This window comes from Lissotriton vulgaris, chromosome 5 (genome assembly GCF_964263255.1).
Source record: "Lissotriton vulgaris chromosome 5, aLisVul1.2, whole genome shotgun sequence".
Classification (NCBI taxonomy): domain Eukaryota; kingdom Metazoa; phylum Chordata; class Amphibia; order Caudata; family Salamandridae; genus Lissotriton; species Lissotriton vulgaris.
Genome location: NC_141693.1, coordinates 244,206,596 through 244,223,049, shown reverse-complemented (window position 1 = coordinate 244,223,049; position 16,454 = coordinate 244,206,596). Strand labels below are relative to the sequence as shown.

Sequence of the window (16,454 nt, the reverse complement as noted above, 5' to 3'; positions counted from 1 at the left end):
TTTCTAGAAAGTAGCAGAGGTGGATGATCTTTTTTTTCTAGAAAGCTTCTTGAAGATTCGTCAAATGGTGCCGAAGTTATCAGGGAAGCAAAAAAAGCTCTTACTAAGGAAACTTCGAACTTACTACTGACCACTTGCAAAAGTATTTTTTTTACCTCATCCAGCAAAATAAATTCTACATTCTACAATGTGGAGTTCCTAACAAGAACACAATATATATTGTAAAGTTGCTAGTACAAGTGTTGTATATGTTATTTTCCCTTTTCATTAACCATAAGCGGACTGGAGTACTGTTTAAATGTATGAGATTTTTGCATAATTTGCAGTGCATACAGTGGCAGATTCTAGTTTATTTCTTTTAGCTGTTTCCAGTTTTTCAGGGTCATGTCTTTTGACATATGACAAGGAAGCAAAATATTGCACAAGGACATAGATTTTCTAAAGATAGCTTGATGTTTTGGCCTAACCCCTTTTTAGGCCTGGCATGCGCCAAGACCTTATCATTTTACTAAATTATATGTATAATATGCTTACTTAAAGAGGCTTTCAGCCACCTCTCCTCATTCATCTCCTCTTTCACCCATAGCATACAGCATGGGGCAGCGGGTCAGCCTACTTTAGTCACCGGCTAAATTCATTTCGAATGGCCACATTTAGCTCTTTAACAAGGAGCACATCCACATACAAGGCAGTTCCCTCCAGTACCAGTATCAGTATCCGTGTTTTTTGTTTTAATTTCATTATTACATTAATGTTGCCTTTGTTTGTAGAGCCTAATGTGATAGCAGGATGCTTTCTACCAGATGTGCGCACAAAGCACATTCTAGGATTATCAGCTCCTCTCTCCTGCCAATTCTGTTGTTATTTCCATTTGAAGTGGCTTTTGATTATCTGGGTGCTTTTTCATACCATACCAGCAGCTCAAATGAACTCTGAATATAAGCTCTTGAGAGTGCTCGCTCATTGCAACTGCTTGTCTGTCATTCCTTCTTTCTTTACTCATTCTTGCCATTTTCTTCCCTCTTTCTTTCCTTTGTCATTCCTTCTTCCCTTTTTCTTTCCTTATTTCCTTTTTAGGTTGCGGCCTAGCGCACACTGCGCAGCAGTGTCGCGCAGCCGAGATTTAATGTTTACAAGTATGGGGGCTTGAATCCGCCCCTTTTCTCCATTGGCTGGCTTGCTAAATGGAGGCCAGCCATTAGAGGAGAGGGGCGTCACTCCGACAAGCCCGGATTCGGGGGGGTGTTTTTTACATTCTCTCTGTTTTCTTCCTCTTCTCTTCCCATTGGCTAGAATTTTACATTCCAGCCTATGGGAAGAGCAGAGAAAGAAAACCACGCCCCCGAATGCGATAATGGCGGCGCTTTCCTGAAGCCATTTCTGCCCGACTGCCGCAGGAAGAAGTCGACAAGCTGCTGAGTCCTCCGGGAGTGCTCGCTTTTCCTGCCTCTCTTCCCTGATTGTGCCCGTGTTCTTGCCCCTTGTCTGTTCTTGCTCCACTGCCCCCTCGTTCGTTGTGCTTGCTCCCCTGCCCCCTCGTTGCTTGTGCTTGCTCCACGGGCCCCTCGTTCGTTGTGCTTGCTCCCCTGGCCCCTCGTTGCTTGTGCTTACTCCCCTGGCCCCTCGTTCGTTGTGCTTGCTCCCCTGCCCCCTCGTTCCTTGTGCTTGCTCCCCAGGCCCCTCGTCGCTTGTTCTTGCTCCCCTGGCCCCTCGTCGCTTGTGCTTCCCCCCCTTGGCCCCTCGTTCTTTGTGCTTGCTCCCCTGGCCCCTCGTTCGTTGTGCTTCCCCCCCTTGGCCCCTCGTTCTTTGTGCTTGCTCCCCTGCCCCCTCGTTGCTTGTGCTTGCTCCACAGGCCCCTCGAGCTTGTGCTTGCTCCCCTGGCCCCTCGTTGCTTGTGCTTGCTCCCCTGGCCCCTCGTTGCTTGTGCTTGCTCCCCTGCCCCCTCGTTGCTTGTGCTTGCTCCCCTGCCCCCTCGTTGCTTGTGCTTGCTCCCCTGCCCCCTCGTTGCTTGAGCTTGCTCCCCTGCCCCCTTGCTGCTTGTGCTTGCTCTCCTACCCCCCTCGTTTGTTGTGCTTGCTCTCCTGACCCCCCTATTTGGTTGTGCTTGCTCTCCTGACCCCCCCCACTCGTTGGTTGTGCTTGCTCTCCTGCCCCTGCCCCCTCGTTGCTTGTGCTTGCTGTACTGCCCCCTCGTTGCTTGTGGTTGCTGTCCTGCCCCCTCGTTGCTTGTGCTTGCTCGCCTGCCCCCCCTCGTTGGTTATGCTTGCTCTCCTGCCCCCCCTCGTTGGTTGTGCTTGCTCTCCTCTCCCCTCGTTGGTTGTGCTTGCTCTCCTGCCCCCCTCGTTGTTTGTGCTTGCTGTCCTGCCCCCCCTCGTTGGTTGTGCTTGCTGTCCTGCCCCCTCGTTGGTTGTGCTTGCTCTCCTGACCCCACCTCGTTGGTTGTGCTTGCTCTCCTGATCCCCCCCCCCCTCGTTGGTTGTGTCTGCTCTCCTGACCCCCCCCTCGTTGCTTGTGCTTGTTCTCATGCCCCACTTGTTGCTTGTGCTTGCTCTCATGCCCGACTTGTTGCTTGTGCTTGCTGTCCTGCCCCCTTGTTGCTTGTGCTTGCTGTCCTGACCCCTCGTTGCTTGTGCTTGCTGTCCTGACCCCTCGTTGCTTGTGCTTGCTGTCCTGACCCCTCGTTGCTTGTGCTTGCTGTCCCGACCCCTCCCCTCGTTGGTTATGCTTGCTCTCCTGACCCCCCCCCCCTCGTTGGTTGTGCTTGCTGTCCTGACCCCCTCCCTCGTTGGTTGTGCTTGCTGTCCTGCCCCCTCGTTGGTTGTGCTTGCTGTCCTGCCCCCTCGTTGCTTGTGCTTGCTGTCCTGCCCCCTCGTTGCTTGTGCTTGCTGTCCTGCCCCCTCGTTCCTTGTGCTTGCTGTCCTGCCCCCTCGTTAGTTGTGCTTGTTATTTTTCCTATTTATCCACCAAACATTTTTGCCTTACGCTACAGCTGTCTGCAGGTCACACATCTGGCCAGGTGTACAATAGCTATTTATGTAAAACAGCTGTCTGCCGTTCACACATCAGCCCAGGTGTGCAATAGCTATTTATGTAAATTACTTATTTTTTGACACGTCTCCAACTCTTTGACACCAATTTTCAAATAAATATGGTATACTTCAGTTTTTGGCGATTCATGTGGAAGTCATCCTTTTCATGTACGTTGTTTCATTTCTGCCTGCTTTGTAGTACACCCGAGCAGCTGCACGAAAAATAACCTTTAGCAATGATAATTTGGTTTCCTTCCCAAAAATCTACCCGTTAACAGAGTTCGTCCCCAAACCCTTCCATTGTGGACATGGTCTTGCGTGCTTCTGTTCCAGCACCAACCCATTACTTTCCAATCCCTAGAGTTTCTGCATGGAGATTCCATGGTTCTGTGTGATGCTGCCCAAACTGCACTCTTGGGTTTGGCCTTAAGCAGGTGCTGGATTGGTAAATTGAACTCTGCCTACTTTACAGTTGTGAATGTCCCTTGCGAGTGTGGTGCTGTCAGCGGTACTCCACCCAATGCCCTCCCCACTCGAACCCCTCCAACCTCTAAGGAGGGTGTGTCTCCCTTTCCTTCATGTAAGTAACAGCTGCTGCAAGATTGCTATCACAGGCGAAGACATCTGCTCCCCAGCCAGAGCTCTATGTCAAAGCAATGACTAGAAAATACCAACAGCACGAGTCGAGTGTCATGTGTGAAAGCCGTCTGAAGCATGTGAGTAGTGGCTAGTGTTGCTCTAGTCTATTCTGTTTTCTGTGCCGGCGAGTATTGTATTTCTATATGGAAGGGCGTGTATGTAAGAGAATAGTTTCGGCTAATGCCACAGCTGTTCGTTTTTAACTTTTATCTCCAGGTCCTTTTTTTTCTCATAATAACAATAATAAAAGACAGCAATAAATGTTGTTGTAGAACGTACAGCTTGCGAGCCGCGTAAATTACAGATATTATTTCTGAATTATACTCTGCGTGTGTGTTGGGGCTGTCTGTGTGTGTTGGGGCTGTCTGTGTGTGTTGGGGCTGTCTGTGTGTGTTGGGGCTGTCTGTGTGTGTTGGGGCTGTCTGTGTGTGTTGGGGCTGTCTGTGTGTGCTGGGGCTGTCTGTGTGTGCTGAGACAGTCTGTGTGTGTGTGTTGGGCTGTCTGTGTGTGTGTGTTGGGCTGTCTGTGTGTGTGTGTTGGGCTGTCTGTGTGTGTGTGTTGGGCTGTCTGTGTGTGTGTGTGTTGGGCTGTCTGTGTGTGTGTGTTGGGCTGTCTGTGTGTGTGTGTTGGGCTGTCTGTGTGTGTGTGTTGGGCTGTCTGTGTGTGTGTGTTGGGCTGTCTGTGTGTGTGTGTTGGGCTGTCTGTGTGTGTGTGTTGGGCTGTCTGTGTGTGTGTGTTGGGCTGTCTGTGTGTGTGTGTTGGGCTGTCTGTGTGTGTGTGTTGGGCTGTCTGTGTGTGTGTGTTGGGCTGTCTGTGTGTGTGTTGGGCTGTCTGTGTGTGTGTTGGGGCTGTTTGTGTGTGTTGGGGCTGTCTGTGTGTGTTGGGGCTGTCTGTGTGTGTTGGGGCTGTCTGTGTGTGTTGGGGCTGTCTGTGTGTGTTGGGGCTGTCTGTGTGTGTTGGGGCTGCCTGTGTGTGTTGGGGCTGTCTGTGTGTGTTGGGGCTGTCTGTGTTTGTTGGGGCTGTCTGTGTGTGTTGGGGCTGTCTGTGTGTGTGTTGGGCTGTCTGTGTGTGTGTTGGGCTGTCTGTGTGTGTGTTGGGCTGTCTGTGTGTGTGTAGGGCTGTCTGTGTGTGTGTTGGGCTGTCTGTGTGTGTGTTGGGCTGTCTGTGTGTGTGTTGGGCTGTCTGTGTGTGTGTTGGGCTGTCTGTGTGTGTGTTGGGCTGTCTGTGCGTGTGTTGGGCTGTCTGTGCGTGTGTTGGGCTGTCTGTGCGTGTGTTGGGCTGTCTGTGCGTGTGTTGGGCTGTCTGTGTGTGTTGGGCTGTCTGTGTGTGTGTTGGGCTGTCTGTGTGTGTGTTGGGCTGTCTGTGTGTGTTGGGCTGTCTGTGTGTGTGTTGGGCTGTCTGTGTGTGTGTTGGGCTGTCTGTGTGTGTGTTGGGCTGTCTGTGTGTGTGTTGGGCTGTCTGTGTGTGTGTTGGGCTGTCTGTGTGTGTTGGGCTGTCTGTGTGTGTTGGGCTGTCTGTGTGTGTTGGGCTGTCTGTGTGTGTTGGGCTGTCTGTGTGTGTTGGGCTGTCTGTGTGTGTTGGGCTGTCTGTGTGTGTGTTGGGCTGTCTGTGTGTGTGTTGGGCTGTCTGTGTGTGTTGGGCTGTCTGTGTGTGTTGGGCTGTCTGTGTGTGTTGGGCTGTCTGTGTGTGTTGGGCTGTCTGTGTGTGTTGGGCTGTCTGTGTGTGTTGGGCTGTCTGTGTGTGTTGGGCTGTCTGTGTGTGTTGGGCTGTCTGTGTGTAGCTTTTTTGTAGGTGGCTGTGTGGGTGGTTCTGTGTGTGTGTGGGTGGCTGTGTGTGTGTGGGTGGTTCTGTGTGTGGGGGGGCTCTCTTTGTGTGTGGGGGGGGGCTCTCTGTGTGTGTGGGGGCTGTGTGTGTGTGGGGGGGCTGTGTGTGGGGGGGGGCTGTGTGTGTGTGGGGGCGGCTGTGTGTGTGTGGTGGCTGTGTGTGGGGGGGGTTGTGGGTGTGTGGGGGGGTTGTGGGTGTGTGGGGGGGGGGGCTGTGTGTGGGGGGGGGCTGTGTGTGGGGGGGGGCTGTGTGTGGGGGGGCTGTGTGTGTGGGGGGGGACTGTGTGTGTGGGGGGGGGACTGTGTGTGGGGGGCTGTGTGTGTGGGGGGGCTGTGTTTGTGGGGGGGCTGTGTTTGTGGGGGGGCTGTGTATATGGGGAGGGCTCTGTGTGTGTGTGTGTGGGGGGGGGCTGTGTGTGTGTGTGGGGGGGGCTCTGTGTGTGTGGGAGGGGCTGTGTGTGTGTGGGGGGGGGGCTCTGTGTGTGTGGGGGGGTCTCTGTGGGTGTGGCTCTGTCTGTGTGTGTAGCTTTTTTGTAGGTGGCTCTGTGTGTGTGTGGGTGGCTCTGTGTATTTGGCTGTGTGTGTGTGTGTGTGTGGGTGGCTCTGTGTATGTGTAGGTGGCTCTGTGTGTGTGTGTGGGTGGCTCAGTGTGGGTGACTCTGTATGTGAGTGTGGGTGGCTTTGTATGTGTTGTGTTATGTTATGTTATACTAGTTTTATAGAGCGCACAGCTACTCAAAGTATCCCGGCGCTGCTACCAAGAAAAACCCACCACAATACCAGCTGAAGAATCAGAACGTCAGGAGGAAAAGGCATCAGAACAGCAGCGTTTTCAAAAACTGCCGAGACCATCCTGAGGGCAAGAGGGAGCTCATTCCAGGCTAAGCCAGCTTTGCGGGGGAAGGAACAGCCACCCAGCCGGTGGCGTTCGAACCGGGGGGGTCTGTATAAGAAATTGATCAGACGACCGCAATTGCCTAGGTGGCGTGTAGAAGGCAAAGCGCGTCTGAAGGTAACATGGGTCCAGCCCATACAGAGCCCGTTGGACAATGGACAACATTTTAAATTTAAGACGAGACTCGACTGGGAGCCAGTGTAAGTGGCGGAGGTGAGCCCGCACACTCTGCCTGGGAGAAAGTCCCAAGTAAGAGTCTCGCTGACGCATTTTGGACTACCTGCAGCTTACTGGTAAGATACCCCGGACATCCCACCAGGAGAGCATTAGCATAGTCGAGCCGGGAAAGAATAATTGCCTGGACAACCGTCTCTTTGGCACCGACTGGCAGGAGAGGGAGACATTTTCGCAGTGTTTTTAAGATGCCAAAGCAGGTCCCTGTGAGTTTCTTAACATGAGTCGCGAAACTGAGGTTCTCCTCAAACCAGACCCCCAGATTTTTTGCTAGACCCTTGTCTGACTGGGGGGGCGGAAATTCAGATGGCCAGAGGGTGACTCTAAAGTCCGCAGAGAACCGGCCAAACAAGAGCACCTCCGATTTCTCTTCGTTGCACTTAAGCTGTGCATTGGACAGCCAATGAAACACTGACGAGAGACACCGCTGCACAGAGCTGACCGAGTCCTCACCCCTTTTCCAGGTAAACAGTAACTGCGTGTCATCCGCATATGCCATCACCTTGGCCCCCAATGACTCCGCCAGGTAAACCAGGGGGGTCACGTAGATATTGAACAAAAGGGGGCTAAGGCAGGAACCCTGCGGGACGCCAGTGGAAAGAGGAGTGGGCTCCGAGGCGCACGGGGGCAGCCAGACCTGTTGTGACCTGTCCTCCAGAAAGGATCTGAGCCAACTCCAAGCAGTGCCAGCAATACCGATGTTAGTGAGCCGCTCGAGAAGGAGAGCGAGGGGAACCGTGTCGAATGCCGCCGAGAGATCCAGCACCACCAGAGCTGCTCTCCCGCCGGCATCCAAACAGTCATGAATTGCCTCCGCCACCTCCAACAGTGCTTACTCTGTGCTATTGGAGGCACGGAACCCCGATTGTGCCGGGTGCAGCAGACCCGCCTTCTCCACATAGTTGGTAAGCTGCGAGGTGACTGCCTTTTCGCAGACCTTAGCCAAACTAGGCAGGAGAGAAATAGGTTGATAATTGGCCGGAAGCGCCGGATCAAGGGTAGGCTTCTTGAGCAAAGGGAGTAAAGGTGCCTGCTTCCAAGAGAGCGGGACACATGCCTCACGAAGCGACTGGTTAATCAGGATATTGACTTCCGGGTTGATCTGTCGGCCAGTTCGGCCAGAAACCTGGCCACGCAGGGATCCTTCGGGGAGCCCGATTTCAGTGCTCCAAGGATTCTACGAGAGACCAAGGGGTCTATAGGACAAAACACTGAGAAGGAATATCCCGGATTCCTCTCCGGAACACTCAGCTGAGTGGTCAGGGTCGGATTAGGGTTTTTCGGGAAAGAGTCTTGGATATCACTAATTTTCACCCTAAAATGTTTGGACAAGGTGTTGCACCAATTGTCGGAGGGGGGAACCACCACCTCCTGGGCACCGCGAGTGACAAAACTCTGCACAATGGCGAAGATTTCTTTAGCATTGTTATTCGCCCGATCGATGCGGGTGGCAAAAGGCTTGCTTTTTGCCGAAGCAATGGCTAGGTAGTACATTTTCTGTTTGGCTCTGAGCGCCTGTTTGGCGATAGGACAGTAGTTGCTAGCCCGCCAAGCTCTCTCGAAGACCTTGCAGGCGCGCTTGACAGCCTTCAGCTCTGAGGTAAACCAAGGCTTGGAGGGGGTCTCTCTCCCGAGTTTACGGGGACCCGGTGGCGAAAGGGTCGTGACTGCACCGCCAATCCAACTTGAAAAGTGTGTGGCTCTGTGTGGGTGCAAATGCAATAGGTCTCGCATTTGCGAGCGATTAAGCTATTGGCATTGTAAATGACAATGCTATTTATTTATGTTTTAAAATCAAAAACATAAATAAAAATAATGTCATGAGCAATGCCAATAGCTCTAACTTTAACAATGCCGAGACCATTGCATTGTAAATGCTTGTTCTTTTATTCGTTGCTTTCTTGCTTTCTTCTTTCCTTCTTTCTTTCTTGCCTTCCTCATTTTCTTTCTTTTCTTCTTTCTTGCTTCCTCTTTCTTTCCTTCCTCTTTCCTTCCCCTTTCTTTTTCTTTATTCCTTTCTTTCTTGCCTCCCCCAGGTATCCTTCTACCCTCTTTCATTCTTTCTTTCCTTCTTTCTATGTTTCTTTCTTGCCATGTTTCTCAAAGGCAAGAGACTGGCATCTTGAAAAACAAACAACAGTCGGCAAGACAATGTCTCATGTCATATCTATATCTGGCTTCTGCGTACTCAAATATTTACTCAGATAATACTAGCATGCGCAAATTTGGTCTTCCTGGAAAACGCTTCTTTATAGCTTACTTGGGAGGGGAAAAAAGTTGTTTTCTAATGACTTCATTTGACTAAACAATTGACTCTCTCTCAGGAGGATGTTTGTTATTGTGGACCTTAAGCAGGCATTAAACACACAGGACTGTGAGATTGCTTTATTTAATACAAAAATGAGAGAAATTAAGAATATCAATTGTCCTCATATTACGTTATTCTTATACACGCCTAATCAATGAACATCTCATGATATTCTTGTATCATTTCAATACAATGTCCTTTACCTGCAACACAATAGAATTGCTTGGACCCTAAATGCCTTAATCGTTCTTCTTGAATATCTGCCGGCGTCAGACTGGATCCAGACAATTCTTCAGCTATGCTCCCTTATGATGGTACATGGTACAGTGTGTTTCAGCGGTGGAGACGCAAATAAGTGCCACCCCTACATGCAGGTACTCATTTCTTATATCTTGCTCCTTCCGTGCACCTAAGGCATGGCGCATAGGACACATTTTCTGAGACAGTGTGCAGATCGCTAACTTGAAACCTTTTTAGACAGTAAAGAGGCCACCCCACAGAACAGGTGGTAAAATAGTGAGGAATTGGAGGTCAGATAGAGTATTCACCAGAAAGAGTGTTATAGAACGAAGATAGGGGACTTCTTCTGATGGATACTTCTAACCTCAGATTTTCGCCACACCCTTGAAGAAATACCATAGCAGTGCTTCCAAAAGCTTCAGGGTCTGGAGAGCAGACAAACCAACACATTGTGCAGAACTGACCAGGTAAAGTGATCTTCCTTCAGGACCGACTGTCAAGGTATGTTTCATTAGGGTTTAAACTGATGCCCATGAGACAGCCTGGCAGATGTCTAGATACCCTTCTCGCCAAAGCCATTTGAGGGGCCCTGGTGGAATGGTACTGCTGAACTTCACAAGGCTGCTTCTAGGGCAGTGCCTAGTAGAACTTAATAAACAGAACGATCAATCTCGACAGGGTCCTTTTCTGAAGTAACATCCCTTTGTTTTCCCCAGAGAAACTGATAAACAGCCGATTATCTACATGATGTTTTTTTTCTGTGGTTGATGTAAAACCTCAGGGCCAAACTAGGATCAAGGCAATAAAGCCTTTCTTTCTTTTTTGAGGGACCAAAACCTTCAGTAGGAAGGTCACTCTAGTGCTCAGTATGAGTATGTCCAGAAAGGAGGAGGTGCACAACAGACTGCCTAAAAAGTGCCTGCACTTCATTTAGATGGTGTGCTGATATAAAAGCATAAGGAGGGCAGTCTTCAGTATTAGGAAACTTAAAGCACAGCTGTGTATAGACTATAAGGGCATCCACAAAAGAAATGTGAAGACAAAGTTGAGATTCTATTGAAGCATGGCAAACCGTTGTGGGGGAGAGTTAGACATGAGAGTCAAACATTTTACATAACGTATCACAACCGGCAACTTAAAGACAGTTGGTTAGGTAAACTCAGAAAGGCCGAAAGGGCTGACAAACTTTCCCTGTGCTCTAGCAAGGCCTTGCTGGGCTAATGAATAGACATCAGAAAGTCTAGCTTGCACACAATTTGTCCCAGAACACATCCCTAAATAGACTTTATGCAAGAGTGTTTGGCAGCGAGGATTACATCCACCACCTAGGCGGGTAAGTCAATTGCATTCTGCTGCAGCTGCTCAATCACCACACATGGATGTGTAGGTTGTAGAGACTTTGATGCAGGCCACACCCCTGTTGCTGAGACAGGAGTTCCTCCCGAAGCAGAGCCTACTTGGAGGGGCAATAAGCATGACTTGGGCTCAATCTTTCTTGATTTTCTGCAGAACTCTAGGCAGGAGAGATATCAATGGTAAGGTGTACAGAAGTCCTTCTCTCCATTCCTGCCAGACTACAACTGCTAACATGTGTTATGGAGGCAACATCAGCATGTATAATTGTTGACACTACATGTTCTTGTTGGTGGGAAATAGATTCAGCCAGGGTGTTACCCAATGCTTGAATGCACCCTACACCACTTTGGGACCAAGATGACACTCGAGATTCAACAAATTATACCTGCTAAGTTTGCCTTCTCTGGCATTCATAGACCCTTTCAGGTGGCTGGTGACCAGGAAGAAGTTTTGCCCATGCTGCCACCTCCAGACGAGTAGCACAACCGGTCACAAGATCCAGGACTCCACTCTACGCTGCTTGTTGTATTACCACAAGTAGTTGAGGTGTCTGTAAGGGCCTGTACCAGCCTCCCCTTTGATGGATGGCAAGTAAGTTTTTAGAGCCAGACAAATCGCCCAAAAATCCAGAAGCTTAACATGGAGCCAGGTCTCCACCGTAAACCGCCCCAAGGATTGTGCCTTGACGCAACTATCCTTGAATCGCTGTAGCACTGAATCAGCCTTTTCTCCAATAATCTCTTGAGCTATCAAATAGCATGTCTATTAAGAATGCTTGCAAGTCTCCCGAAAACCTGGTTGATGGCATCCAGGCGTGCCACCCAAGTACAACACTGGTGCCAATAACTGTGTAAATTCAGTTTGTAGTCTCCAGACCGGCTGAAGTATGTATCTGGCTGTGTCCCGCTCATACTGTATAGTTTGGGCTAGGGATGCCGTGGGTTCTCCAGAAAGGCCAGCAAAATACCCTCCCAGAAGATAAAAAGCATTAACAGATCAGAGTGTTGAACTCGCCAAAGAAAACATTCTCTTTTTTCAAAGCATTAGTTCTTTTCGATTTCTAATCTGGAGAGTAGTCAGGATTAACCTTGCTTGTCAAGGCTTGAATAATCAGGCTATACAATGTAGGATGCCTTGTTAGGAAGTCTGGGGTAACGGCCCAATAAGCAGGCGGTGTTTACCGACTGCAACCCCAAACTGGCCGAGGAGAACAACCTCTTCACATATTGGTCCAGCCGCTTAGAGTCCTTATCCGGCGGAGCAGTGAGAACGGCACTCTGCGACGTCGAGGCCTGAATGACCAGGCTCTCAGTCGTGTGGTGAGTGGTCAAGAAGGCAGGATCACACGCACAATCTCTTGGCCCCGTTATACAATAAGGGACTTCTGGCGAAACTCATGGGACCTACCAGGCACACGGTGGCGATATGGCACAAAGCGCAGGCGACACTGAAATGGGGGGGGTGTTATAACTAGACTTACGCCGCTATGGGACTCCAAGGCCTTGGGGCAGTTACGACACAGTAAAGGTTTCAAACAGTGGGATAACATAGGCATCTCCACGGTAGGAGACCTGTGGACTAGAGATGGAGTGATTCCCTTTGACCAGCTGCAGCAGCAGTACGGCCTGGGAGCCAATGAAACTTACCGTTACATCCAAATAAGGCACGCACTACTGACAACGATTGAAGCGGGTACGGATGTCCCAGAGTCATCCCCGCTAGAAGATCGTCTGTTAACGGACTACATGCAAACAAGCGCCACCTCCCTTACATATCGGAAATTATTAAATAATCTGCAAGACCCATTACAAAGCTTGAAGGAAAAATGGGAAAGTGAGATAGCGGAGATGGATGAGACGGAATGGAATGAGGCAATGGCCTCTCCAAAGGAAGCTGGCATCTCAGCGCGCTTTAGACTTGTGCAATTTAAAATACTACATCGGCTGTACTATACAAGGACCACATTACACAAAATGCATAGGGCGGATCACCCATATTGCCTCAGAGGATGTGGTGGGGAAGGGACACTATTACACACACTATGGGAATGTCCACTAATTGCAGAATATTGGAGGCAGGTACTGCGCACGATTTCACAAGCACTAGAGGTATCGATCACACCAGATCCATGCATGTGCCTGCTAAATATATGGGGGCCTAATGATCTGACACGCCAGGGACAACAATGGGCTGTTATAGGTTTCATGGTTGCCAAGCGAGATATAGCGCAGAAATGGGGGGCGATAGAGGTCCCGACCCGAGCACAATGGTGTAGGAATGTAGATATGCTCATGGTGATAGAGAGGGCTGTGTATAAACAAAGAGCTAATCCTCGAAAATGGAACAAGGTATGGCTTCCGTGGAATAGTTATCGGGGGGATATATGTGAAACACTGTCAGAGGAGGACACGGACGATTCAGAGGAAGAGGATGATATAGATTAGGATTGGAGTGCTGGAGTACCGGTTGGAAGGAGACGGAATAGGAGGGATGGCGGGAGAATAAGTTAACAGGAGGGGCCGAGAGCGACGGAATGTACAGAAGTACCGAACTGAGATTACTCATATAAGTCATGAAAAGTGGAATGCGAGGTTGTGAACTTCACAATTGATCTATCGAGTCACAAGTTACTTTAAGTTTATAAAAACCAAAAAAGTAAGGCGTCACTTAAACTTTTGGCACAGGCTGCTGTGTTACTGATAAATGTCATTAAACTGCTACTAATACTGCAACTTTTTCGCAGGAATGGAACTAAATTTGGTAAATGTCATTACGGAAAAAATAGCAGCCGGCCTCCGGGTTGTAGGCAAATGCTGTGTAAACTGCACAGATGTCAATAAAGACTTACACAAAAAAAAAAAAAAGGCAGGATCACCAGGCATTAGGTGATGATACCTAGCGACGTTCTTATCCACCAGTGCCCCAGAGGCCGGCCGCAACCAAGTGCCCAAGAGGACTTCGGTAAGGGCCTCATTGAAAGGGAGAGGCGGCTCCGACGACGTAGAGCACCTCCGTAAGGAGGTTGGTCTTGAGGGCCACCGTAGGGAGTTTGAGATGGAGAGCCTCCGCATCCCGACGCAACACCATAGTGTAGGAAGCGCCCTCCTCCATGGTAGGTAGAGGGGAGGGTACATCAAGAAGACACATCAAGTTCGCCCGCATCTTGAAGGTCGGTTACCCAATCCTGCTCGGAGTCACACTGCCGTGCGAGGGGGTCATCGTAGCCGTCCCAGTCCTCGTACGGCTCTGGAGTAAAGGGAGCCGGCCGAGCCGGAGCCGCATCCCAATGCGGATCCCAGGTCGGAACGAAATGGTCAGAGAACCGGGGCAGGGGTGGGATAATCGGCACCCAGTGTGGCGCCTGTGGTGGAGCCAGCTGCGGTGCTTGGGCCGGAGCCAACGGCGCTGCATCTTGTGGCGCCGGAGCCGAGGGCGCTGGATCCTGTGGCTCCGGGGCTGGCGCCGGAGACGGTACCGCCAGGCCAACAGGATCTGGACACAGGACCGCTGGGCCCACAGGCGCGCCGGCAGGAGATGAGGCCTAAAAGGGCGGTCCATGGCAGCAAGAAACTCTTGCATCTGTTCGGGAGTTGCCGACGGACCCGGGTATGGCGGGTAGGCCGCAGGACTCACAGGCTTCGGAGGAGCCGCAGGGGCAGAGCCCCTGTCCCTCTCGTTCGTCTCCGAGGAGCGATGGGGGGACGTCGGAGAGCGAACAAGTTTCTCCAACTTCTTTTTATGGCGTTGCTTACCGGAATCTGAAGGTGAAGACTTAGAGCCCGAGGAGCGACGGCTCCGGTCCCGCTAACGGCGCCTAGACCCGGAGCGGTGGTGAGAGGAGTGCCGGACCGCCAGCAACTTCCGGCGCCGATCCCGCAAGGCCTTCAGGGCCATGGCTCGACAGTCATGGTCGGTCTCCAGGCAGTAGAGGCAGACATCGTGGGGTCCGCCACCAACATGTTACGGTGGCACGACCCACAAGACTTAAGGCTGGGCATCCCTACGTGCACCAGGATACAAGAGAATCAGACAAAAGTCCACAAAACTAGTCAAAAATTGACTAAGGTACGTGCTCAATCTGGATATGCGCTTTCGGTGCGGAAAAACAAATAACTGACGTCAGCACACATGGGTGGCGCCTAAGTAGTCTCCGTGACGTCATGCCGGCGCTTACGACGCCAGTGCAGACGAGGAGCCGCCCAACGCCACCTACTGACACGCAGGGGTACTGCTAAGCAAAAAACTCTCCGGATCTAGTCTGACTCCTGGGGATTATTCTAAGGTAAGGAATCTATCACTAATGTGTCTTTTTCAGATACCAAGGGATCGATAGAAGCCCTGCGGGGCAGATAAAGCAAAAGACACACAGATGATGGATGGAATGCAGAGCAAATCAAACATTCACCCCAGTCAAGAGATCTGGGTTAAATCCATCATTCTTTTGCTCACCATGCCACCCAGGTTTAGACCCAGCCATATGCACATCCGTCTTGACCCGGTCTGCGGGGGCAGATAGCATTGGGGAAACTCTTGCCGAGAATCCCCTGCAGCTCCGTGGGGCCTGACGGCATGCCAGAGGAAGACGGAATCACACCAGAGACCTGCAGCTTGGCCTCTCTGAAAGCTGTTATTGCTGCGGTGTCAACCTCAGGCCAGGAATTTGCGACATTCAGGGATCAAGGTCAGACTGCCGAGACATCAGGGAGTGCGATATTTATCATGACACCCTTGTGTCTCTTTTGAAGTTGGTACTTCTGGATTTTGAGTGGCAGAATGGGATGGAGTCCTGCTTGGCCTTCTTGCCAATGATTTTGACTTGTCAGAAGACTTTAACCTAGAAGTGGATTTTTCATGGGTCTAGTATCAAAACCATGACCAGGCCTGCAGCTTGGAGTGGAAGGGGAACCTAGGCTTTGACTGTGACCTTTTCTTTGTGCATGACAGTGTAAAGTTTCACCTCTGTTACAGATCTTCTTCGGATGATTGAAAGCTCACTAGTCAAATGACAAAGAGCCCTGCCCAGAGCACAAGCATCACAGGCAAACCTTGTGCTAATCAGTGACCAATATGAGCTCCGCCCAGTCAGGGAACCGTTTGAATCCTATTGTCTTGGATGAAGACTTCTTGACTTGTCAGAAGACTTTAACCTAGAAGTGGATTTTTCATGGGTCTAGTATCAAAACCATGACCAGGCCTGCAGCTTGGAGTGGAAGGGGAACCTAGGCTTTGACTGTGACCTTTTCTTTGTGCATGACAGTGTAAAGTTTCACCTCTGTTACAGATCTTCTTCGGATGATTGAAAGCTCACTAGTCAAATGACAAAGAGCCCTGCCCAGAGCACAAGCATCACAGGCAAACCTTGTGCTAATCAGTGACCAATATGAGCTCCGCCCAGTCAGGGAACAGTTTGAATCCTATTGTCTTGGATGAAGACTTCTTTCCCTAGTTCAAAAATGCAAAACGTTTTGGTGTTCTCTCAGGAATTCTCTTTAGAGAGACTTATAGGGAAAAAGCATAGAGGTCTGTTGAAGTATCCACAAGACACTTGTGTCTTAAGTCTGACCCTGGAGGAGACATGCAAGTAGGTTAAGTTTCTCTGTGAAATGCTTATGGTCAATATTTTAACTTGTATCTATTTGTCTGTCTGTCTATCGTTCTCTCTCTCTCGGTCTTTGCTTGTACTGCTAGGTCAAGGGTGGCTGAAAATAAATGTTGCTGTAGTTACCCATTATTCATTGTCTCCATAAAAGATTAGTCTTGATGGACACTATGGCCCCTCTCCGGTTTTTGCGACTGATGCTGTGGTACACTTGGCTTTTCAACCCCACTTCCTTGCGACCAATCTTCCTATTTTAGACAGTGGTTATGAATATTAATCAAGATTCCATGAAGAAAATTGTCAAAGTTAATAACTTATAACACCATAGGCC

General features: G+C 50.2%; 1 protein-coding gene across 1 annotated transcript in view; it reads right to left on the bottom strand.

The window, feature by feature from the left end:
• Nucleotides 1-16,454, bottom strand: part of LOC147710591 (CDK5 regulatory subunit-associated protein 2-like) — an 883,251-nt gene that overhangs the window by 407,859 nt on the left and 458,938 nt on the right. The window lies entirely within an intron of this gene.